Raw genomic sequence first — 25,011 nt, 5'->3', positions numbered from 1 at the left:
ACTAAACACCTCTTCCCTTGATTAGAGACCAGCCTCAAGAAAGAGCAAGTTTAATGTAGTATCTGACTTGCTAGCATCCTATTCAGACAGTCACTCACTCAAACTAATAAACTACTGTGATTATAAAATTGTCAGATTGGGCTCAAGAAGTAGTTTTGCTTTTGTATTTATGTACTGGCTGACATGCTTTCCTGTCTTTTGGCTTGTCAAGAGTACTGCCTCCCACAATCTTGGGGATGCCTCTACCCCAGAGGACATACAAGACCTGGAAGCTCTCCCAGTAATACATTGTAAAATATGCTCTAAATGGTTTTCAGAGTACATCAGAATCTCAATTATATGAAGAACATGGGAAGAACACTGAATAGAGCTTGATAATCACATTTACCAGTAACCAAAATGCTCCGCATGCCTATGGATCTGTGGAAATAATTAGTAATAGAAGCAATTTACCATTTAATTAATAAATGACAAGGGGCAAAACCTTGTCTGGGTTCACTGAATTTGGGTAATTGAGGCTCCACTGTATTTTAAAATCTGAAATATTAACCATTATTATGTGTGCTTGAGATAATAATTATTTTAAAAATATGCACATAACAGTATTCTAAGACTAGTTGTGTTTTGTCTATAAAACAAGGAAGAATTTCATAACATCCTACATGTCAAGATATGTTCTGCAAGAGATCTTTTTTTATAAGTGTCTGGAAACTGTGTCCTTAAATATATAGATCTGTCCCAGCTTTGAATCTATACCTATTTTCAGAAGCCAGTGAGGAATTTCAGAGGGCAGTGAATAACCTTTCACCGAGAGGAGTAAGAACCAGCGCAGCAGAACATCTTCAGACTGAGTTCTTATCTCAGCTGCCCACAAAGGAATTTGAGATTTGATGAAGATAACTTAAATTTTATAATGAAATAAGAAAGATATTGGAATTGGGTCCCACCATTCAAAGAGCCATTCAGACTATGCTGTAACATGTGGACTGTGGATGGCTGGGGTTGAAAACAGGTGAGTTTGGCTTGTAGTATAGAATTGTAGAATTGTAGAATCACAGAATAGTTTGGGTTGGAAGGGACCTTAAAGATCATCTTGTTCCAACCCCCCTGCCATAGGCAGGGACATCCCACTAAATCACGCTGCCCAAGGCTCCATCCAACCTGGCCTTGAACACCTCCAGGGATGGAGCAGTCACAACTTCCCTGGGCAACCTGTGCCAGTGCCTCACCACTCTCATACTGAAGAAATTCTTCCTAATGTCTAGTCTAAATCTGCCCCTCTCCGGTTTATACCCATTCCCTCTCGTCCTATCACCACAAGCCTTTATGAATAGCCCCTCCCCATCTTTCCTGTAGGCCCCCTTCAGGTACTGGAAGGTCACTATAAGACCTCCTCTGAGCCTTCTCTTCTCCAGGCTGAGCAAGCCCAACTCTCTCAATCTGTCCTTGTAGGGAAGGTGTTCCAGCCCTCTGGTCATCTTTGTAGCACTCCTCTGGACCCGTTCCAACAGCTCCATATCCTTCTTACATTGCGGATTCCAGAACTGGACACAGTATTCCAGATGAGGTCTCACAAGAGAGGAATAGAGGGGCAGAATCCCCTCCCTTGCCCTGCTGGCCACGGTTCTTTTGATGCAGCCCAGGATACGTTTGGCCTTCTGGGCTGTGAGCGCACCTTGCCGGCTCATGTCAAGCTCGACCAGCACCCCCAAGTCCTTCTCTGCAGGGCTGCTCTCAATCCCATCATCCCCCATCATGAGGGATATTCGAGGGCTGCTTTAAAGCACTGGTTTGCAGCCTCTTCAATAATAAGTTATTGTAAAAAGAATTCCAGACTTCTGCCTTCTTCTACTTTGCATGTGTGTCGTGGCATCGCACATGTTTAACAGCCCCTACCTCTGAGGCATTGAAGCAGTATGACTGAAGAACCAGGACTGACCTTCTAAAAGACAGCATCCTTAGCATCACTCTTAAGCAGTCAAACTGTAAGGTGATTCCATTCCGTTTTTCTCCCTCGTGTTTGTGACATTCTAGCTTTTTGTCCCTCAAATTCTGGCATGGTCCTATGAGGCACTGCAGAAGAAAATAGGTGTGGTCATAAATGAGGCTGCACTTAAATCTGAAATTAGGGAGAATGAGGTGAGTCTGACTCCTTCAGGACTATCCAGTGCTAGAAACCTGTCGCTGGAAATATTCTATTCCTGTACCCAAGAGATTTACTGTAAATAAATTTAGTTTGTACTATACTATCTTGTATAATAATCAGAGGATAGGCAGTCCTTGCAGAAGTTTAATTCCTGCCCCACCCAGATGTTTCCTTCTTAAGGAACTGGAGGAATGAACAGGTGCCAGAGGGTTCTGTCTATTGCTTCTGAAAACAGGAGTAAAAATAAAATTGGTAATTTCAATCAAGTTATTACTGTGCTCACATCAAAAGTACCACAGAATTTGGTGTGTTCGGTTGTTTCTGCTCAAGGGATCGATTACCGGAAAAGCAGGGAGGGTCACGTCAGAAATGATGAGTTGGCACCATTCATGGCGGCAAGGGAAGCTTGGTTATGCTATGAGCCACATCCTGCTCTCCTAACTCTGTGAGTAGCTCTGTTGAAGTCAATAGTAATTACATCTGTTAAAATCAGTGGAACTACTTGCATCAATAAGATAAGTAGGATTTGGCCCAAAGGTTGGTTAATATCATTGTTTGTAATCTCTCATTTTCATAAATGCTATGTTCATTCAAGCAATATAAAGTGAGGTGAATAAAGAACATTCTGTGCTTTGAATAGTTTGGCATCATACACGGATAGGGCATGTGATTAATACCATATTGTTGGCTTTGTTCTTTGCTTTTCAGTTGTGGCTGGCAATGTCCTTTTCATAATTGCTGGTATCCCCCTGAGCCTATATAATCACTCTCTCCAGCTTTTCTACGATGCCCTTAGATTTTTCCTGTACTCAACGTAATAAGTTTCTGTATTCACTTACCCTCCCATCAGAACCATAATGTGTTTCTGATGTGCTGCTCTGACGTGGTCAGAGCTGACATGGGGAAATGTACTCACCTGCCAATGTTTCCCAAACCAGATATGTTATCTGTATTTTCTTGTGCATAACCATCACACTGCGGAATTGTGCTTTGTAGTTGTCCTTGTGGGAAAACCTGTGGAACTGCCGCACTCTGGTTCAGTCAGAAGTGTTAGATAGGAACTTACGCTTGAATTTCAGATAGTATAGTTCACTTGACTGCCTAAAATAATAGTTAGGGGTTAAATATTAAAAAAATGGAAAAAACTTGTTCTCATCATAAATCTACAAACATAGACTTCTTATTGGAACACGGTAATCTTGATACTTTCTACTGAAAGAAGGCAATACATGATACTAGTATTAAAGAAAAATGATGTTTTCTTCAGAATCATGAACTGGTAATGGAATTACTGAAGTTACACTCTAGTATTAATGGTGGTAAAATGGCATAGTTGGAGGTATAAGCCTCCTTCTTTATATAATTCAGCTGGTAATATCTAGCGTGTTTGTTTCCCTCCAGTGAACTTCCTGACAGTATATATAATAACTTCTTAGATAGGCATTTGTTGTCACCAGGAAACTTCCTTTGAAAAAAAGAGACAGTAAGGACCGGTAGCTGTCTGTGCTATTTAGCGTGTGTCAATGAAGTGAAAGCCTTACTGCAATCAGAAAAGATTCATTAATGTGCCATGAAATTCTGCAATGCCTTCTCACGAGAGATTTCCATTTCTTTATGTTCTCACTGACGTGACATTCAGGACCAGTTTTGCTTTCAATGAAATGTGAGGTCATTTGACTGACATTAAAGGATTTTTACTGATTTAACAGCAGAATGCATAATTTATGACTACACAAGGGTAAAGGGAGAAATGCTGTCAATATTATAGTTGTTACATAGCTAAAACTTGTGTGCATTCATAGCAGTAATCCATTCATTGGTTTAAGTTCCTTAAGGAGATTCAACAAATTCCCCCTATGTATATACTCCCTAGTATTCTTTAAGATGGAATTTCCTACAAAGTTTTGAAAATCTGAAACCATACGGTTCCCTGCTGATGCTGTGGGAGTTGATGGTCCATATGTCACTATGGGAGCAATTTGCTCAGTTTTCCTGAATGTCTGAGATATCTGCAAGTACTATGCAGGACAGGGAGATAAGATTTGGATCACCAGCTGAGGGATGAGAAGGATTAATCCTTATGAAAACAGAAGACTATTACTCAAGTCTTTGCACAATGAAGTATTATGTGTGTTTACAGGTGCTGTAAATAGCCTCCTTGCAAGTTCTTTCTTTCGTTGTTTATCCAGCTACACTTATATTGATGACACACTTTATAAATAATTCATAAAAGTTTATGTATGATTTATCAATATTCTAAGAACATTTTTGAGATGGATAATATGTATTTACACATTTTATAAGCATATCACAGATCTATCTATATGTTATTATAAACATAAATTGTCTTGTTCCACTCAGTCCTTTATAACAGCTAATAAATGCTTATTTAACCCATTCTCTAAATTATCAAAAGTAGCCCTCAAAAAAGTATGAGCTTCTGGCCAAGTAAGGAACTTAAAAGATCTCAGTAGAGAGTAAAACATGGACAGTCCAAATGCAAATTCTTCTTAAAATAGAATTGGACAGTAACAATAAAAACTCCTTCAAAATGACACTGCTGTCCAAGCATTTCTTCTAATCAGTTGTTGTAGTTCATATCACATCTTTTAGCAATCACATCTGGAAAGATTCTCATTTGTAGACACTTAGAGAAATCCCAAGAAGGTAAATTAACTTTAATTCTAAGCAGCCGAAAATTCAGTAGCATTATGCTCTAGTAAAAGCTTAAAAAGATTGTTATGACTGAGAACACTGTCTTTCAAAATTAGCATCTTTTAGGTTGGTAAGTCAAAAGATTCTGACTCTGTTATTATATTTACCATTTAGTGCTTTACGCCATATTTCTGAGGAGACCAGATGCCAAGAGTGAGAGAGGAAACTGGCCTTTGCCATTTTTCTGTTCATTGCTCTCTTGTGTTTGACTGGTTTTATTTTTTAAGAATATACATAGCTCTATATGCATATAATCGGGGCTCTCCAGATTTAGGTTTTCTAGCTGAGGTGTTTAGTATCTTCACGTATTTTCCTGGCTTTGAAACCTCAATGGTACAATTATTGCTTCATCTCTTTCTGTGCTGCGATTGCTGTGACTCTTTCTAATTCTTATTTTTACCATATAAAGATAAATAATGGAAAGACCTTGAAGACTTTTAGGAATTATATGACTATTTTATCTTGTCTTGTAAACAATTATGCTTTTATTAAATTTAATTTAGGGTAGGTAAGAGCTTGCAGATTAGTACCAATGTTGTTGGGTCTGATCTGTTCATTCATATGTTGGCATTTCAGAAGTGTCTGTTAGCCCAGAAAAATATATCTGGTTGAATGTATGCAGAAGATCATTACTTCTTTCTTGGATGTATTTACATCAGATAGATGAAAGGATCTGTAGGCTTTGTTGAGATGCAGAATGAAGATTTGATTTCTAAAGCAAGATGTCATGCAGAGATAGGGAGATATGATAGTGTATAGATTATGGTGACCTGACCCTCTATCAGTCCCCCAGCAGCTATTATAAACAAAGTGTGTGACAAAGGATATACCTTTTGCTGTTCCTGAAGGTGCTATAAATGTATACTGATACTTCTTCCACCTTTTCTGTTAATCTTTTACAGCCTGGAGTCAAGCTTTACATTTCTGAGCCAGACCAAGTAAAATAAAGCCATGCACAGGAATATATTTTAGTATGTTTTGGTGTAGCTCCTAAATTCATATCTAAAAGAGAAAATTTCACAGGTCAGAGGGGGGCAATGGAGGTTGTCTAGTCTAATCCTCCAGCTCAAAGCAGCATCACCTAGAGCAGGTAGTGCTCAGTGCTATGTCTGGTTAGTTTTTTAATATCTCCAAGGATGGAGACCAACTGATCCAACGTTTGAGTACGCTCACATAATTTTTTTTTTCTTATGTTTAAATGGAATTTCTTCAGTCTCCATTTATTCCCATTGGCTGTTGCCATTTTGTGGGATAAGGTGGAGAACAGTCTGCCTTGGGTTTAATTACTGCCCCACATCAGGTATTTGTACACATTACTTAGGTTCCCCTTAAGCCTTTAAGACCACTTCCCAAGATAATTATCTATGAAAATCTTACTCAATATCTTTCAGTGCTTATTGTAGGGCAGAGGATACTTTAATTGTGTTAGGAGAGGAGTGATTTACACCAGTTCTCCAGGAAAGCAGAGGTGATTAATTTAAGTTAATAGTGATAGGATTAAGATTTTTGTCAGTATTTTATTTGTTGGGATGACTCATTATTTTGGTCAAAACGATCTACAGAGTTAAACCCTTTTTCTCTTCTTCTCATGTTTTCAAAAAAAAAAAAAAAGTTTCTGCTGGCTACCAAAAAGGAATAAGGCTACTTTCTGTGTACAGAGAATAACAGAGTATTTAAGGATTATAAAGAACTAGAAGGTCCTGAAAAGATAGATCAAACTCAGTGCTAAAGCCTTGAAGCATTGCCATTTGAGGAGGTCCTTTATAATGTTTTAAAATTCATCTGTTGATATCTCAGTTTCAAAGGTGTATTTTATTCTCAAGTATTCTATAGTACTTGGGGGCACTTTAAGAAAGAAAAAAGAAAGAAAAGCCATGTGCTGTGCTAAACTAGGCATTCCTGAAGCATTCAGATTTTAATACAGCTCTGTTGTTTCTGTTACTGACTTTTTTAAGTCACACTTTTAGACTTCTGTTACAGTTATGGGTAAAATAGTTGAGATAGTGTTGGAATGGCATATTTCACAAAGCATACTGCCTACCCTGTTTCCAAATTTTATGTGTTGTTGGCCATATGAGAGATTCTGCTGCATAGGGAGATGATGATGATGCCAAGTTGTACTTGTGTATCTACAGCTTAAGATTTTGTTTGTTAGGAAGCAGCATTGATCTGTTGTTGCTGATGAGATTTCAACCTGTTCTAAGAAGAGCTGCTAAACAGACTTGGTTGGGTTACAGTGTCTGTGTCATTCTTTTAATTTGTTCCACTAAAGCCACCGAAAGAATCCTGTTTTAGAATTTCTCCTTACTGCTTGTCTGTTGATAAATTGGTTGAATATTATCTTTTAATCTTTAAATGCTCATTGTTGGTCTCTGAAATTCTGATTCTACATATTAGAACACAGCCTATGTAATTTATTTGCTTTGTCTGATGCATTTGGGGCAGTCTTAGCTTCACTGAGTTTAATTAGGAATTGTGACCGTCAGAATGGTCAGCTGGTCTTTACCATTTTGTCTTACGGTGTCTCAGATATCTACTAAGGCCTAATATGGGCATAGATTTTATACTAATATAATTGTTCTATTTGAAAGGATTGATGTTTTTACTGAAGTAATTATACTAGATCAACTTCATGCATGGATATATTTATACTAATACAGGATTGAATTATAAACCCATACAGTTGTGTCAGCATAAAATGACATGAGTCTTTTGTTAAGACTAGGATAGGGGTTAAATTTTTATATTGTAATTTATTTGGAAGTAGAAGGTTACTTTATCTAATTGGAATTTTAAGATAACTTTAAATCTTGTCCAAGAAATAATATAGTAAGTTTAAGATCATAGATATCAGTTAGCAAAGCTGATAGAAGGATTCCCAAGGAGGAATATAAGTACGTCAGATATTAAGATATATTGGCAGCCAATGTGCCAAGAATTGAGAGGTATTTATGTATTAACGTAGCTGTTCTCCTTCAAGCATTATAAGATATATTTGATGGTTGTCAGAGCCTATATTTTTTCAGTGCATTGTATATAGAGAAAAGGATGCATTTCTTGAACTCTGTTAATATTCACTCTCTTTGTCATAAGAAAGGAGAGAGTTTGCATTAAACAGATTCCTTTTATGTTCTACCTACAGAATTTCAAAGAATACTGAACAAATGAGGTAGGAGTTTGTACATTTGTGCATCAAAGAAATACTTAAATAGTTTCTTATATGTATAAAGGTACATTGTAGGGCAGCCTCAAAGAGAAACTATATTCTGTAATCAATGTGTTGCCACCTGAATAATTAAATAATGTTTTTCAACTTAGAAATGCTTTTTAACACTGAAGTTATCAAATACCCTGTTGAGAAAAAAAAAAAAAAACACCAAGAAAGTATCAACTGATTTCTGAGTGGTCACTGCTAAGGGGAACATAAAAGCAGAGTCATTACAGTTATCACAAAGTTGTCATTTACAGCAGTATGGGAGTGTTTTCATAATAGACCCTACCAGACTGATGGTGAAGTTAATGGTGATAATGCAGAAGTTAATGGAGAATTCTTTCTCTTCCCTCTTTCAAATTGGTATTTTATTTGTAGATGGCAAAACTTTTCAAGTAGAGTGAATCCCCTGTTACTATAAGTTGTGGTATTTTTTTTTAAAAAAATAGGAAGTTAAGAGGATGGAATTACAATTTTTTTTAAATATAAAATGTGTGTGTTAGCCGTCAAGGGTTAAAGGGTAACTTTAACAGTGAGGAAGGCATGAACCAAGTTTTGTTCAGTAGCTGTAGTTCAGTATAATGATTGAGAAACAGGAATATTAAGACCAAAAAGAAATGAAATGAAGCTATGAAGAAAATTTCTCTGTGGAAAGTATATCCATATTACATTTAAATACCTTCTTGTCTGTAGATTTTCTGAAAACCCTTTCAAATGGACTATCTAATAGCAGGTACACACATTTCCTCAGTATGATCAAGTGAATGAAAGAATTATCCAGAAGTCTTTGATTTAGGAACAAATATTTCTGGTTTAGTTATCCAACACGATCTTGAACTAAAAATTCTTCTTAAGGTGTTTTTGTTTCTTGATTTTGAGTTACAGGATATTTCAGAACTTCTTTGCAGTTTTTAAATACACCCTAATAATTTGTTTGTCCATTAAGTTACTCTTTAATATACTTATTATGTATATCTCAAAGGAGACTTTTTTTAGATTTGAGTTTAGCTTTTTATTCCTGTAAAATGGTAAGTTATGTTGTTTGGCCGTATTTGAAGTTTTGCAGTATTTCAAGAAGATTATGGGCAATGCAATGCTGTCTTTTTCAACTTCCCTTGATATGCAGTGAGTTCTTTGTATCTTATTTTGTTATCCTATATTTCCAGTAGGTTTTTGGCTTAACAGTTCCTGCTCCTTTCAGAAGAGTCCAGAGGTCATGTATTGAATCAGCAGTTCATTTTCACTGCCTTATGAGCAACTGGGTAGTCAAAATATAGCTTCTGCAATGAGAGACAGAAAGAAATCCCCAATGACTTTGTTGCTTAGCTTTGCTCTTACCATTTGGAACCTCTGGTGGAAGAATGCTTTAGTCATAGAATCATAGAATGGTTTGTGTTGGAAGGGACCTTAAGGATCATCCAGTTTCAACCCCCCTCCCATGGGCAGGGACACCTGCCACTCGATCAGGTGGCTCAAAGCCTCACCCAACCTGGCCTTGAACATCTGCAGGGATCAGGATTGCACGACTTCTCTGGACAACCTGCTCCAGTGGCTCACTACCCTCTCAGGAAAAATTTCTTTCTAGTATCTAACCTAAATCTCCCCTCTTTCAGGTTCAAACCATTGCCCCTCATCCTGTTCATGCACTCCCTGATAAAGAAGCCCTCCCCAGCTTTCTTATACTCCTCCTTTAAGTATTGGAAGACTGCTCTAAGGTCTCCCTGGAGGTTTCTCTTCTCTAGGCTAAACAAATCCATCTCTCTCACCCTGTCTGCATATGGGAGGTGCTCCAGCCCTCTGATCATCTTTGTGGCCCTCTTCTGGACTTGCTCTAGCAGATCCATGTCCTTCTTGTGCTGAGAACTCCAGAACTGAACACAAGACTGCAGGTAAGATCTCATGGGAGCAGAGTACAGGGGCAGAATCATCTCCCTTGACTGCTGGTCACACTTGTGATGCAACCCAGGATACAGTTGGCTTTCTGTGCTGCAAGCACACATTGCAGGCTCATGTTGAGCTTCTCATCCAAAAATGCCCTCAAGTCCTTCTCTTCAGGGCTACTCTGAATCCATTCTCCATCCAGCCTGTTATTGTTCTTGGGATTGCCCCACCCTCAGTCCCAATTGTGTTTGGGATTGCCTCTTAATCTGTTTACATAACTGGCCTAATGCAGGCTTTATCACGTTATTGCACCATGGAGACCTTAGTGTCACAGACTTCAGTTCTGTCATCTCCTTTGGCAGTTCTGATAGACTCAGCAGAAGCCTAGCTAGCAGGAAGAAAGGTTGAGTCAAGACTTAGCTAAGCGATGGGACATAATACCTGCAACTCTGTCTCATGAGGCAGGGAAGTATGGCATGCTGGTATTTTCTCACGTAAAGGTGAATACCCCCATTTGACCTCTGGTAATTTGGGAAAATGTTTTTTTATTTTTAAGGCCTAGGGATGTTTAGTTTTAAAATTGCCAGATTGACCTGGATCTGGAGCTACACCTTGTTCCTTTGCTCTAGGGGAAGGTCTCTTGAAAAGGCACAGGGTGGCTTAACTCTGGCCGTTTTAATGACTAGCCTAAGGAAAACTGCTAGTGGTACCATTTGGGAATTATTCTACAGGCAGTGATTTCACAACTGTGCCAAGTAAGCTTACACAGAAAATATTCCAGGCAGGCAAAGCAACAGAAAAAAACGCTACTGCTTGCAAAGGTATAGCAGCAGAGTAATGCAAAGAAAACTAATCATATATCAGCCACTAGAGTAGGCAGCCTGATGAATAATAAACCTTTCTAAAGCCAGCAAGACATATTCATGTAATTGTTTATGATTTTCTTTGTGCATGTGTCTTCATTTATGTTGTGTATACTGCATATGTTTATATTTATACAAATCTTACTATTGAACAGAAGCCTGTTCTTGGGTATGCCCGTATGTGTGTTTATATATGTCTGTATATTTGTGTGCATACATGCGTGTGTATGTATATATGTCTGTGTGTATGAGAAACAGATGCACTGTAGGCAGATAAAGCAGATAAATATAGATTCAAATAGAAGGCTAAGCCTATAAATGTAGACACTATATAGAGTGAAAGTGAGCAGATCAGCACAGTATCAGTTTTGCTTGCATTCTGCATAATAAAAGAGTAGCTGACACTGAAATGGTTGAGGAGATGTCACCGTTGGCTCTCAGCAAACACAGTAGAAAGGTAAGAAAACTTCTTTACAATATAAGCAGCAGCTATGACAGAAGATGTACTACTTCTAATTGTTTGCTTAATACAAACCATTGTGTAGTTTCTTCTGGGTTTGAGGTCAGGGGATGGAAACAAAGCATAACATTTATAACTTAATCTTAAAATACGTAAATAAAATAAAAAATCCAGACCCACAGTCTGAGAAGGTGCAACTTCTAGTTTCTGTTTTACAATAAGCCTCACACACTGTCAACTTTCTGCTTCTGCTGTACAACAGATATTCTATTCTTCAGGTCCTACAACCTGGGTGGCAGAGTATCGTGAAAAGCATTTAAGTTCATTAAAAAAATTAACTTTCAGGAGTAATGTTGGGAGTGTGTGTGTATATTTGTATCTCAGCCTTCTGTTTGGAAATCTATGATGCCTGTTTTAACAGTCAGCTTTCTTTCTGTTGCGACAATATCGCTTTGGCTAATCCATAGCTGTAATATAGTTAGGTAAAGACAAAAAGGTCTTAATCTTACTAGATATAAAGAAAACATTGCAGCTACTCAGGGAGGGACTAAAAAGTCATTTTTTTCTTACTCTGTAACATTTTTATGAGGGTGTTCCGATAAATCAAGATTGCTGGAAAATGCAAAAACTTTGTCAATAGTGTGTTTTATTTTTCTTTGTACAATACAGTATTGAGATGTTTACAGCCAGAGGCTAGCAGACAAGAGTTTCATGTTATCTTTCCAGCTTGACCACTCATTTATAGGGAGATCTTGCACAAATTATTTAGAGTCTCTGCACTTATTTCCCCATTTGTGAGTAGAACTGATAATAACTATGTCACAGAGCTGGGTAACTGAACAATATAGGTCTCATGATTTCATTGGAAGTACTCATGAAGCAGGCAGCTCATAGCTTGGACAGGTGTACTCTTTGGTGGGTAAAAAACTGTCTGGATCACTGAGACCAGAGAGTTGTGGTAAGTGGAGCTAAATCCCATTGATGGCTGGTCACAGTGTTCCCCAGAGCTCAGTGTCGGGGCCAGTTTGTTATCTTTGTCAATGATCTGGATGAGGGGATTGAGCACACCCTCAGGAAGATTGCAGATGAGACCAAATTGGGTGGGAGTGTCGATCTGCTCAATAGGGCAGGAATGCTTTACGGAGGGATCTGGGCAGGCTGTGTTGATGGGCTGAGGTCAGTTGTATGGGATTTAACAAGGCCAAGTGCCGGGTCCTACACTTGGGTCACAACAACCCCATGCAATGCTACAGTCTTGGGAAGAGCAGCAAGAAAGATGCATGGTGGAAAAGGACCTGGAGTGCTGACTGACAACCAGCTGAACATGAGCCAGCAGTGTGCCCAGGTGGCCAAGAAGGCCAACAGCATCCTGGCATGTATCAGAAATGTTGTGGCCAGCAGAAGCAGGGCAGTGATCATCCCCCTGTACTCCTCACTGGTGAGGCCACACCTCAAATCCTGTGTTTGGTTTTGGGCCCCTCACTACAAGAAAGACATTGAGGCACTGGAGTGTGTCCAGAGGAGGACAACAAGTTTGATGAAGGGGCTGGAGCACAAGTCCTGTGAGGAGCAGCTGAGGGAAGTGGGGTTGTTTAGCCTGGAGAAGAAGAGGTTGAGGGGAGACCTTATTGCTCTCTACGACTTCATGAAAGCAATCCCAGAAAGCATTCACTTGTCTCTTTTCACAAGTAACAAGTGATAGGATGAGAGGAAATGGAGTCAAGTTGCATCAGGGAAGTTTTAGAGTGGACATTAGAAAAAAATTCTTTACTGTAAAAACAATGAAGTGATGGAACTTTTTTATTTTGATACCTGAGACCAAGCTGTTCCAGGTATATTTTAACATGTTTTTCAGGTTAGATCCCAGTTTCCAATCACCTTGGTGATTTCTAAATATTTATTGTTAAGTCACAGAAAGCACCATGTGAAGGTGCTTGCTTTTTACTGTATTGATTGAGAAACCTGAATTAAACACAAAGTGGAGTCCAAAGTCGTATGCATATAAACCATAAGAAGCTATGGGGAAATCTGTAACAGTCAGCGAAGGCAATGGCTCTTTTGTTTGTCCTTGAGCTAGTTGAAACGTTTTATAAAACAAGGACCTGCAGACTCTATTTGGGTGCTGCTGCTCGTGGCGAGTCTGGCAGCAACAGCATCACCCCTCGCTTCTGGGCTGGAGGATGCACTCAGCCCTGGGCACAGTTTTCATATGCCTTGCAGGAGGACCTTGCCCTCTGCATTTTGGGGACTCCTCAGATGTGCGAGGACTCAGACTTCTGTGAGTTGAAACCTGTGTAGTGTGCACTAAAGTGTGGTACTTGAGACATATAAGGTGAACGAGTATGATAAATTATAGTACTAACAAGCCTATTCAGTAAATTCTTCCAAATCCCTCTCCTAGTCTCCTCTGAGTTTGCTGCATATTATAACAGCCACACTATCTTCAAAATAAGATACTGCTTTTAGGGACCAAAACAAATATTGATGTTTGTTGGACAGGGATTACACTGAGCCCCCAACTGCTACAGAAATATAGTCTTTTCAAAGTCTCATAGGGAATATCTGGAAGGGAAGTTATGCTATCCCAGAAAGCATTCACTGTGATTTCTGAAATTTGTTTCCTGGTTCCCTGCTCCTTTCTCTCCCTAAGTCTGATAAATTGATAAATCCGTACCAGATTGAATTATAACATTAGGTTCTGTTTACAGTAGGGGATTTTTGTTTGTTTGTTTGTTTGGTTTTAACTATATATATTTGCTCTTGATCTAAAACCTTGCAAGTGTTGATTTCGGTCTGTATCAGATCATTGCAGCTGAGTTACAGTCTTGAAAACTGAGGTTTATTATGGAAACACTGACATAACCTTAGTTCTTTTGGTTCTGGCAGACAAGGCAAAAATATCCAGGGACCTTTTTTTTCTGACTCCAAGTTCTCTGCTAGTCTCCTTGGACTTTGCTTTCTGTTTTTTTGCCAGTTTTACTGCCATTCATTTTGACTCAAACTGGAAATATGTCAGTCGGTATGAGCCATTAGGAAATAGCACCATTACACATTTTAATAGGTTCGTTGAGGGGTGGGAAAGTTTAGTAACTTCTGCTGAGTCATGGTCATTCCAAAATGGTAGAGTCCAAAAGGAGGAAAATAAAGGTAAATTGCCTAGAAAAGTGTATATGTTGTGGGTTACTTTCACTGCAAGGAAAGTCATGCTGCAGGAGGTCTGCAAAAGGTTTATTGATTCCTTAATAGGCAAGAAGAGTTCGCAAGCATCTGTAATGTATTTATTTTCTGTCTCCATCATTTTAGTAACTTTTTATTATTCATTTTGCCATTAAAAGCCCACAGTAACCTAGTACTATGCTTCTCTCCTCCTACAGTCATTAAAAGGAAAGAAACTGTATTGAGAAGCATTAAGCTTACATGCAAAATCATGAAATCCTAGAGTAATAACTTGCTTATAACCTTAGTCTCTCCCCTATGATAGTGTTTACTGAGAAGTCACATTGTTTTTCTGCAAATACGGAGCTATAGAATCTTTGATACATGCAAATAGTATCTACTATTAATGTGTTTTGCTAATCAGAAAAAGAAAAAAACAACCCAAATCAGCTGTCCAGTGTAGTGAAAAAAAATATACCATGCAGGTATGTTGTCTTGGAGGGAGATCATATGTCAGATAACTGCATGTCACAGTCTTTAATTTACATATAAAAAGGTCAGTTTGTTAGCACATACAAAGGTTATTTTAGGACTTTCTGTCTGAATTATGTATTCAAGTTATTCTTCGTAAAATATTTGTTAGGATTTAATAGCTGTGTGGACTTTTAGAAACTTCAGTATTTTCATCATAGTAGAAAACTTTTTCCTGAAACATGGATCTAGCCAGTATTAACTTCAAAAGCACTGAATCAATTTGTGTTTTCAGTTGTTAATTCTTTTTATTGTAGATAGTTTTATCTCTCTCTTTTTCCTCTTTCTCTTAAATTGCTGTGTTATTTTTTTTTTCACATTCCTCATGTGCAAAACAGAAGAACTTTTGTTTATACAAGTTTTCTTGAAATTTCAAATTAGGTAAATGTTAAGAACAGAACATTTACATAGTGAAGTTTCCAAAAATTTTGAGTGAATGAAGGCAATTACATTATAGTGAAAACTTTGTCAGCTTCAGTCCATGGCCCCTCAAGTAAAGAATATCAGAACTGAATTCCCTACTCTCTCCCCATATTTATAGAGTATTCAGATCTCTGAACATGGTTTGTACAATACACAGCTTATAGTCTAACATGCAAACAAGTACTTAAACATACAGTTTCTCTGGACAATGATAAAGCTGCGTTGGAGCTACTCTTAATGATATCCATTAGCTGTTGTTTCTTTAGTTTCTCTCTTTTATATAACATTCTATAAATCTAATGCATTTTAAGCCACTACAGATGAGGACATACTAAACATCCATACTAACTTCAAGTGTAAAAATGGTGCTGAAAAATATGTTCCCCTTCATGTGCAGTCTGTTCAGAAGAGGGCAGGTTTTTATTGTTTGAGAAGCTGGTCCTATAGTCCAGTCTTCCTGAGACATTCGACTTGCATAGCATCACTGAAAGTATGATTGTGAAACATCGTTTCTAGTAACCACATGGCAGTGATGTAGATTTTGTGTCTTCTATGTCTCATTTCTTTTCCCCAGTGTTCTCATGTTCAACAAAGAAGACATGCCTGAGCATGGTTTGAGTGGGTCCAATCTGTAATGAGCGCTTAGTCAAGATTGCATACCTAGGTCCCGTATTCTTTTCCTTTAAGGATTATCTTAATTTTAAGATAAATCAGACTAGCTAGGCTGTACGTAATTTTCAGTGTAAAACTTTTCTGGGAAAATTTCAATGCAATTCCAGTTTTGTGCAAAGAAAATGAATAAACACATGCAAGACTGAATTAGTGTTTTCTTTTTCTAGCATCCTGACAGAGATCCTGACTGTATGCTGTCTGGCAGTAGCGTAGTTAATGTTACTAGATGTGGATCTAGGGAAAAGAAAAAGATCAGTAGAATAGTCAGAAACATTGCATATCTGTGGAATTTCCTTAAAATACAGTTCACCTTTCTTGTAACATGGTAGGTTTAGTTTGCTTGCTTTGCTAATTTAGGACCTGTAAAAAAATGCCTGATACCGGAACCTCTAAAGACAAAGCATGTTGCCCGTTACACAGAATTTGAAGAAATTAACATAGGGAATACATGTCTTCCAGTAAAGATAATGCAAAAGAAGCTTTAAGACTATTGGGAGTTGATTTTTCTGTTGTTGTTATCAGTTTAATTACTGATACTGGACTAGGTATCTGCTGTAGCTTATAATAAAGCTCGTTTCAGTCTTTCAATGTGCTTTAGAAACTATGTTAGTATGCTTTAGAAGCATATTGACTTCAACAAAATCTCCACCCAATATGAATAAATAAATAAATGCCTAACGGCCCAGTGTTGTGCCAGCCTGGTGGTGTTTCCCTGCTTTGTAGCACCTAGTGTCAAGTGGGAACAGGCAGAATTTGGAAACCCATATCGTACCTTGGAGGCAAAGGATTCAGCAATGTGGTGGGCATTCACCTGTGAAAATGAGAGAATTTCACCTTATTGACTCAATATGATTCCCATTACAGACCAAGAGGCCTATCTGTGTCTAAATTGAGGACTGCAGGTGTGTGCGTGTGCACAAGAGAGAACATCAGGGGTATTTTCACAGGTGTAATGAGTAAGCAAAATAGGTCAAGTGTTCCTCCTTTCCAGCCTCTAATTCCCGTACTCATATGTCACCCAACCATCTCAAAAAACCCAGGGCTTTGTCTTCCATACTGTGCCTAGTGCTTATGATTTCAGTGCTCCTACAAGCCTGTCAGGGAGTAATTCAGAAGTTGATGTATAGTATTTCTGAAGAAAAATTTCTCTTAGTAACCTTAATGACCCTTATAGCTGAATATGAGCTCCCTATGAGCATCTTTATACTTAGCACAAAAAGTGCCACCGTGGAATTAATATGTATTTTTCTGTAGTTTCTAATAGGATTTGAGTAGTGGGTGTGGGAAGGAAAACTTGTTTTTGGACGGAGGGGTACGTGGTTTCTGTGAAGCATCTGCTCTTCTAGGAAAGGGCATGAAAAGGAATGTTGGGAAAAGCATATTTGGTTCAAAACGGCATAATTCTGTTTCCAAATGCTTTGGTTCTCCCTTTCCATACCACCCCTTCTCATGCGTACCATAAATCTGCATCTCACCCCTCTGCATTTCTTTGTCTGTGTCTCTCTCTTAGAGCTCTGAATTCATTATATGGAGTAGTGTAAATCAATAGTAAATGCTAACCGCCCACTCTGTACTCAGTTACGCAATATCACATACCGTGTACACAGAGACAAAAAGGGAAAAAGCACACACAGGCTTTACATTCAAAAGCTCTTGCATAATTTTGCTTTTCTACAGCCAACAGAAAAAAAAAAAAAAAAGAAGAAGAAGGAAATAACAGATGGGGAGACTTGCAGTTTTTTTCCCTTTTCTCAGACTGTACAGAGGGGAGTTAGTTTAACATCCATGGTCATTTCTAATTGCCCCATGCTGCAGATAAGCAAGGCAGACTTACTTGTACTTTAAAATAAGACTTGTTTCCAGCTTCCATGATGTGGTGCACTCTTCAGGTAATACGAGAAAAACTATTATGAAGTGTTTAAGGCTGAATTGGTTGTTTGTTTAGTCTTAATTGAAAAAGGAAAAGAAAAACCTCACTTTAACTACTCGATACATGTTACAAAGCGAAAGAGGGACGAGGGGTAAGGGAGGTTGGATTGAATTCTCTGGCGTAGTTTTGTGCTTTTTTTTAATTTTAATCTTTTTTCCTTTCTGAAAAGCAAAATATCTCTAAATATAATATTTATGTAAAAAGCCAGTTACGTAACTCTCGCCTGCCTTTCACTTTTGTTACCTCTCCGGACTGTACGGCTCTACTGTTTTTCCTCACGACAGATTGTATTAAAACCTGCAAATCCTGATGAAAGGAAAGAACAACCGGGTGCCCACAGCACAGACTTTAATTTCAAGCATTTTTTAAAGGCTTCAGGCTGGAAGACAATGGATCTATTTAAGATCTGGTTTTGGCTGGAGGAATTCTTATTGAGTGTATTCCTGTCACAGTGCACTCTGGAACATCCCCGGCTTCTGCACAGTGTTTCTGTCTCTCTCCTCCTCTCTCTTCTACCCCCGCAAACTTTGGATGTATACAATGGAAGCTTTTTCCCTTTCCTCTCCTGACCTTAATGCGAGTGTCAGGTCAGTCTCCATGTAACAGCAGCAAGTGCAGAAGCACAGTGAAATTTGAGGTTGCACTGAACTTTATTTATCCGTTTTTATTTTATATAAGTGATTGATGTTTGTAGAGATTCAGAGATACTTTTGATTGGGATTGGCTGAGATATTTCAATTTATTTCTGTCAAATGCAAGTGAAAAACATATAAACCTGCTAGAAGAATAAAAATTGAGGGATTTATGGGGCTCAAAAAAGGGAAGAAAGGGGTCAATACTAAGAAAACCTCATACTTTTTGATCACAAGGCGAAATATTCCTGTACTTATTGCAACCAGTTTATTCCTAGTTGTATCCTCTGAGGATCTGACCTGTTTGTGGTTGTGAGCATTGTGTCAGGGTTTGTTTTCTTTTGGCCTTTACAAACCGTTCCTGTCTGCGTGCACATTCTTGGACAGATTCTTCCCTAGTGTAATGCTGCTAATTCTGTTTATATTATGTCAGGAGTCTATTTGGTCAATTATAAAGTTACAGAGCTTGATTCTCAGTTATTTTAAAGTGTTTTTCCAGCATTGGGAAGGAGTCATAATATAAGCCTGAGTGTGAATTATGCCCACTTCAGGCATAATAGAAAAAATACTTAAAGCTGACATCTTTCAACAGTGATCCCTGAGACAAGCTTTAAATGAAATAGGGTTTTGTGAAAACAGGAAGTGGAATATTTTAAGCTCTGTAAGTATATTATAAGCTGTATAAATATATTTCACTAAATTGCTGGGGAGTACATATATATTCAAAAGTATATTTGTACACCTGGATTCCCTGCCTGATTCTGAAACCAGTCCTTGCTTTGGCTTTAGGCAATGAAAAATTCTTCTGCCTCCATTTCTGTCTCGGTACAGAATCTCTTAGGGATTATGGTAGTAGATACTTGGTTTATTGTGCCCTACAGAAATATTCAAAAGCTATTTTATTAACGTTTATAAAGTGGATTTAAACACACAGGGAGAAGGTGTTCAAATAATTTGGATAAGATAAAAATTCATTTAAGCTACAGACCGGTATTGCCACAAAGACCAAAATACAGGCACTAACCATACATAAACGTTAGCTGCAAATCAGAAGATGACTCTAGTCATCAGAGTATTAAGTTCTGGAAGACTGTTCTATAGGAATCATAAGGCCTGGAAACCTATGTAGTTGTAAGATGGGGCTGGATCAACATATTGCTAGCAGTTCATGACATGGTTGCATGCAGCAGAGAGTAATCTCTTTAAAATCTCTTACGTTGTTGTCCCTAATAGCTGTCAGCTCTTTATAAAATGCTTGGAAGATTCAGACTGTCTTCTCTGTAGCTTTACGGAGAACGTAATAAATAATGATTCCAGTGTTTAACTTAATCAAAAGGGTGGTCCTGTGTCTTTGAATGAAAATTACTTTCTGCCTGACTTCTCAGAGTTTTAGTCTGTAATTTTTTGTCTTCACTAATTAAAATAGAAGTCTTATTTAGAGTAGATGTACAAAATCTGATAACTTTCAGCAAATGAATTTAAGTGGATTTCCCTCTTAAAGTCATTTGCATGCTTTTCAGTTACTGAGAAGTTTCTTTGCCTGTCACTAGGTTACCTCTAACTTTCCAATTCCCTAGCTTTGCTTGGTACACTTAAATGGGGCTGTAACAAGACCCCAACCATCTTCAGTTGTCAAATACATGTTTAATTATTTTCTAAGTCCAAGTACTTACCAACTAAACAAGAACAAAAACCCTTGGATATGCCTGCTGATAAAAAATCTGGTCATATATGCACTGCTGAACAGTGCCCAGAATGATGGAATTTTGTGTTTTCTGCAGAATGGAAACCTAATTTTAATTTATGGAGGAGAGGGTGATTTGACTTGACCAGATGCTAGACATGCAACCTGTGAAACTTCTGTCTTCCTAAATTCATAGGCAAAATAGGCAGAAGTGATGGTTTGAACAGTTTCTGAAATGAGATGTTAATATTCAGTTTTAATGAATAAGACTTCATTTCACAACTTAAAAAGACTCTAGTATTTTATTTTTAAACATAAGCTGTTCGAGCCTTGCCGCTATGAAGATCTGTGACTTAGTTTTCTTAAATTCAAGTTTGTTATTTTAGAAAAAAGATTAAATGTAAATCCTAAAGGTTTAAAAACAATAGCAAAAATGAAAAGTGCTCTGCGTTAATTTTTATTTTAAAATTTCATTATTTTTCTTCCCTGACACATGCTCGGAGTTGGGTATATTGGAAAAACAGCTAGCTAACATGATTTTGCTGTGTGCAGCAATGTTCTGAATTAGCTACAGTAGTCTTTTTTTTATCTATTAATTATTCTGCAAGGTTTCCTCTCTCCCTCCCTCCCTCCTCAGAACAGTGTTTTATGCAACTTTGACACTTTGGTTGAAGCTTATGACAATTTTGTGACCTTCACTATCAGTAATTGATCGCTAGTCCTTTCAATATTTTCATGGATCTTTTTGACTTACAGAAGCCTGTAAGAAATTAAGCAAGAAGCAATATACTTAGAGTAGTTGTAACAAAAGTATCACACCTAGCCACACTGAATATTCCTGCACTCCATCTTTTTGAAATTATTATCTTATACATTCAAAGCAAATGAAGCAGAGAGTTTATTTCTCGCATCCAAGAATGTGTATATCCTGGTCTTTGCTGTTAAATCTGATGTGTGCAGGTGGCCCATGACACCCATGGGGAAGGATCACTGAAGTCCAGTATGTAGAGGGATTGTTGGGATGGGTGCAGTGCTTAGAGCAGGGTTGAGGCCTGGATGTTCCTTGCTCTTTCTTCTGCACAGTGGTTAATTTTTTTGTGTTCACACTAAATGAAGAGGTCTCTGTTGGGATGGAGCGTTTACATCAGTGTGAACCCCTCAAGAGGACACACCGTGCAGTCTGTCATACCCACTTTGGGGAAGAACTCATTACTCATGGGTTTTTTTCCTGGGTGTCTGGTCTCATCACCACTGACTGCTGAATGTTGGTGGGAAGAACAGAAAAACTCTCTTCACTTTACTGATGCAGAGGCTTAAAACTAACTCTTTAGAACATGGCTTTTATATCTGTAGTAAAAAGAGAGCAGGGATCTAGACTTTCAGAAAGTGTTCTTCAGGGTAAAATCTTGTAAGAAAACTAACGGCAAATGGTTCCGTTTATGTGGGGGACTTGATTTGGGGTATTATTTCATAATTTTGACTGAAGAAACCGTTGACTGAAGAAACCACTGACTTCTTTGGCTTCCAGAATGCACGATGAAACTCATCCCTTTAGGGAAGTTCTTGCAGAGACAAGATAGAAGGAGAGTTTGCCTGTGCTAACGGTAGAGAGGATTGTTTCGCTCCCGAGTTTTTGCTGCTTTATTTGTGACTGTTTGCAGCAGAATAGATGGACTTACTGCTTTGACTGTGCTGTGAACGAGAGAAGAACAGAATCAGTTGATAATATTTTAAATCAAAACAAAAAATAATACTTTTCTTAGGAAGACTATGGAAAGATGTTAACACAGAACACTGCATAAAATCTGAAACCATCTTTCAGATGGTTTTGACTACATATATTTTTTAAACTATTTTTCTGCTTACTGTTTTTATTAAATATCCTGGTTGCCTTAGGTCCTCACATGACTGAATAAAAAAATGACAAAGTTCCAATCTTGTCTTCTACTATCCATCTAAATATACATTTCTGATTAAAAATTATCAGTTGCTGCTGAGGCTGGAAAGGGTCTGTTCTGCTTTGAGGAAGGGAGAGGCAGATCCATAATGGTTGTTCGGGCTGTCCTGTTTCTGAGAATCAGCTGCTTTTTTCTTTATACTGCAAAGATTAAACAAAGAATGTTAAACATTTCCCAATTTAGCATTTGTAATGGAAAGCGGCTGTAGGGCCACAGCTCGCTGCTGCAAGGGCAGGCGTTCATATTAGGAGTCACTTAAAAAAGGCTTTTATTTTCTTTGAAGGCCTATCTATTCCTCTCCCAGCCCAGCTGCTGTGCTTTGCAGTCAGGTGGAAGCAGCTTTAAAGTTTTACTTTCATTTAAGTAGGAGCTAATTTGCTTTTGGAAATGAAAGTTAAAGGAGCTCAGCCATCTGCAAAGTGGAGGAGGAGACAGTGGATTTCTTTAACTTTCCAAATCTCTACGATTCTATTTCACACCAACAGGCAAGCAAAAATTACCTTCCTGAGCTCCTAATAGTAATAATATGTAGCATTAATGGTCTGACGTCCTAGCTTTAACTCTTCATATCAGTTTCTAAAAGATGCCTGTTGGCTGTGTTCAGTCTTCTTTATACTTGCATCCAGCTCAGGAGCTTTGAAGTAAAAAGTTGTAGTCTTAAGTGCAGCAGAATCACATTTTTTGACCTACTGACAACACAGCTTTTTCCGCAGCATTTCATTAGTGATTACGCAGAGCACTGTGACTTTCTGTTCGTTACAGTAAAGGCAAAGAATGCTTAAGGGTGACTGGTAAATGTAAATAAAGGGGGAAGTGGGGCAGGAGCAGGCAGCATTTTGTTATCCTAGTGTTATACGTGCTTTTATTGTGGTTGTTTATCAACCCTTATTATTTTTTAGTTTTGCTTTAAGGGTCCATAGTGGAAGCAAATACATTGTTCAAGCATTCTCGGTTGAAGCTGAGGAAAAATTCACTTTTATGCAAATATACTCCCTGTCAGAGTGAAAGAAGTGTTAATACAGTCAGATTTTTTAACAGAGCAGCTAGATATGTCCTCCGCCTGCCTCTCCATTGGCTAGTGTTCAGAATTCAGTAGTTCTCTGTCAGTAGGTGGGGGCAAGGCCTAAATATCTTATCTAATTAAAACATTTTCAGAAAAAAAAATCTGGTTTCTTGTATGAATTATAAGCACTATAAAGAAATCAGATATCCATTTTCTGCCTTCCCTGGCCTGCCTTCAAGCAGATTTTGTCTAAACAAAATAGCCTTGCACTCAGAGCTCACAAACATTTGTGTATTACTTAGGTATCTGCATGAGTAATTTTATTGGCCTTTTATAGCAGCTTAAATATGTTTGTAAATGTTTGTCAACCTTTTTGTTTCTTAAGGAAATCTTTTTATTTTTTTTAATAAGTCAAAATTTGAGTTTAAAAAATATTTCAATGTTCTTGTGATTGCATTTCTTACAGAATGTTGGAATTTTTGGACTGTGCATCTGTTTAGGCAAGTGGAGAAAGACAAGACTGAGATCATGTAAGTCATGAAACTGAGGGTGAATAATCCATACTTTGTTCTCTCACCATTTTTACAGTTTATACCCAGATGCAAGTAATAAACCAAAAATGGAAAAAAAAAAAAATCTAGTTAGCTTTTATTTTTAAAGTGATTAATGAAAAGCAAAGTTCAAACAAGGCCACAAATCCTGGTGGTGCACAATGGGTTGATTTATTTTGTAAATAGACCATGGATAATTAACCATAAAACAAAACTTTTTTTTTTTTTTTTTTGGAAACTTGCATAATGACACTGGTTTCTTTTAGTTGCTGTGAGTTGCACAGAGGGATAACGACTTATTCACAACTGGTTGCAACTGGTTACAGCCAAGAAAGGAAAAATCCCAGAGCAGCTAGGGGAAAAAGACTGTTAGAACCCTGCATCACTTGCAGTTTTATAGTAAGGCATTTGCTAATGTCTACAGAATGGGCGAAGCTATCCTTGTACAATAACAGGAAAAGAGTAGATATGTGACGCTGGTAACACTTGTTATCCAATGCTTTGGCTTAAAACCTATAAGCAAAAGGCAGCCCCTGCAGCTGGCCTTGTAGTCCACAATTTTGTATTGACTGCTAAATAGCATTAGTTTATGCTTTGTTACAGGCTTCCATGATGCCTGTATCCTACTGCTCTGGCACTGGGGGAAGAGTCCTCTGGACAGTTAAAGTAATCTGATTTGCTGCCAAGTCCTCTTGTTAGCCGGAGACTGATGGTAGCTTTTCAGATGCACAATATGATAAAACTGCCTGCCCAACGTCACCGAAATTTTTCTCTTCATGTTCCACAGTCATCTGTGGAAGGCATCTCTGAAGCCCAAGAAGGAGAAGGTCCAATGTGAAAGTACATTCGCTACTTACTAAAACTACCAGCTGGGATTACATCCCTGGAGACTATAAATAAACTAAAGCATGAGATGTTCAGGTGACAATATGGCCACTTTGGTAGTGATTTGTATTAGTTGCCTGCACTCAGACTTGCTCATCTTATGCCAACTTACTAGGCTGAAGAAACAGAGGGTGTATGTAGATGACAGTTAAGATGCCAGAGGTTGGATTTGCCACACAGACTGCGTGTAGACTGCCAAACTGTCTGTATGGACACCTTAGCTTGCTCTCACAGGCCACAATATGGTTTAAAAAAATGTTGTTCATATATATATATATATATATAAATATATATAAAGGTCTGGAGTTCA

General features: G+C 38.0%; 1 protein-coding gene across 23 annotated transcripts in view; it reads left to right on the top strand.

Annotated features, from left to right (window-relative positions):
• Positions 1-25,011, top strand: part of ZBTB20 (zinc finger and BTB domain containing 20) — a 492,045-nt gene that overhangs the window by 235,079 nt on the left and 231,955 nt on the right. For 2 of the 23 annotated variants that reach the window (XM_054088461.1, XM_054088611.1), the window contains one exon: positions 23,732-23,795. The exons of the other annotated variants lie outside the window; for them this stretch is intronic. The gene's annotated coding sequence lies outside the window, so the exon portion shown is untranslated. The remainder of the gene's footprint in view (positions 1-23,731; positions 23,796-25,011) is intronic. 23 annotated transcript variants of the gene reach the window in all.

The sequence above is a fragment of the Cuculus canorus genome, chromosome 1, assembly GCF_017976375.1.
Source record: "Cuculus canorus isolate bCucCan1 chromosome 1, bCucCan1.pri, whole genome shotgun sequence".
Classification (NCBI taxonomy): Eukaryota; Metazoa; Chordata; class Aves; order Cuculiformes; family Cuculidae; genus Cuculus; species Cuculus canorus.
The sequence above is the reverse complement of the archived record's forward strand: the minus strand, read 5'-3'. Positions and strand labels throughout refer to the sequence as shown.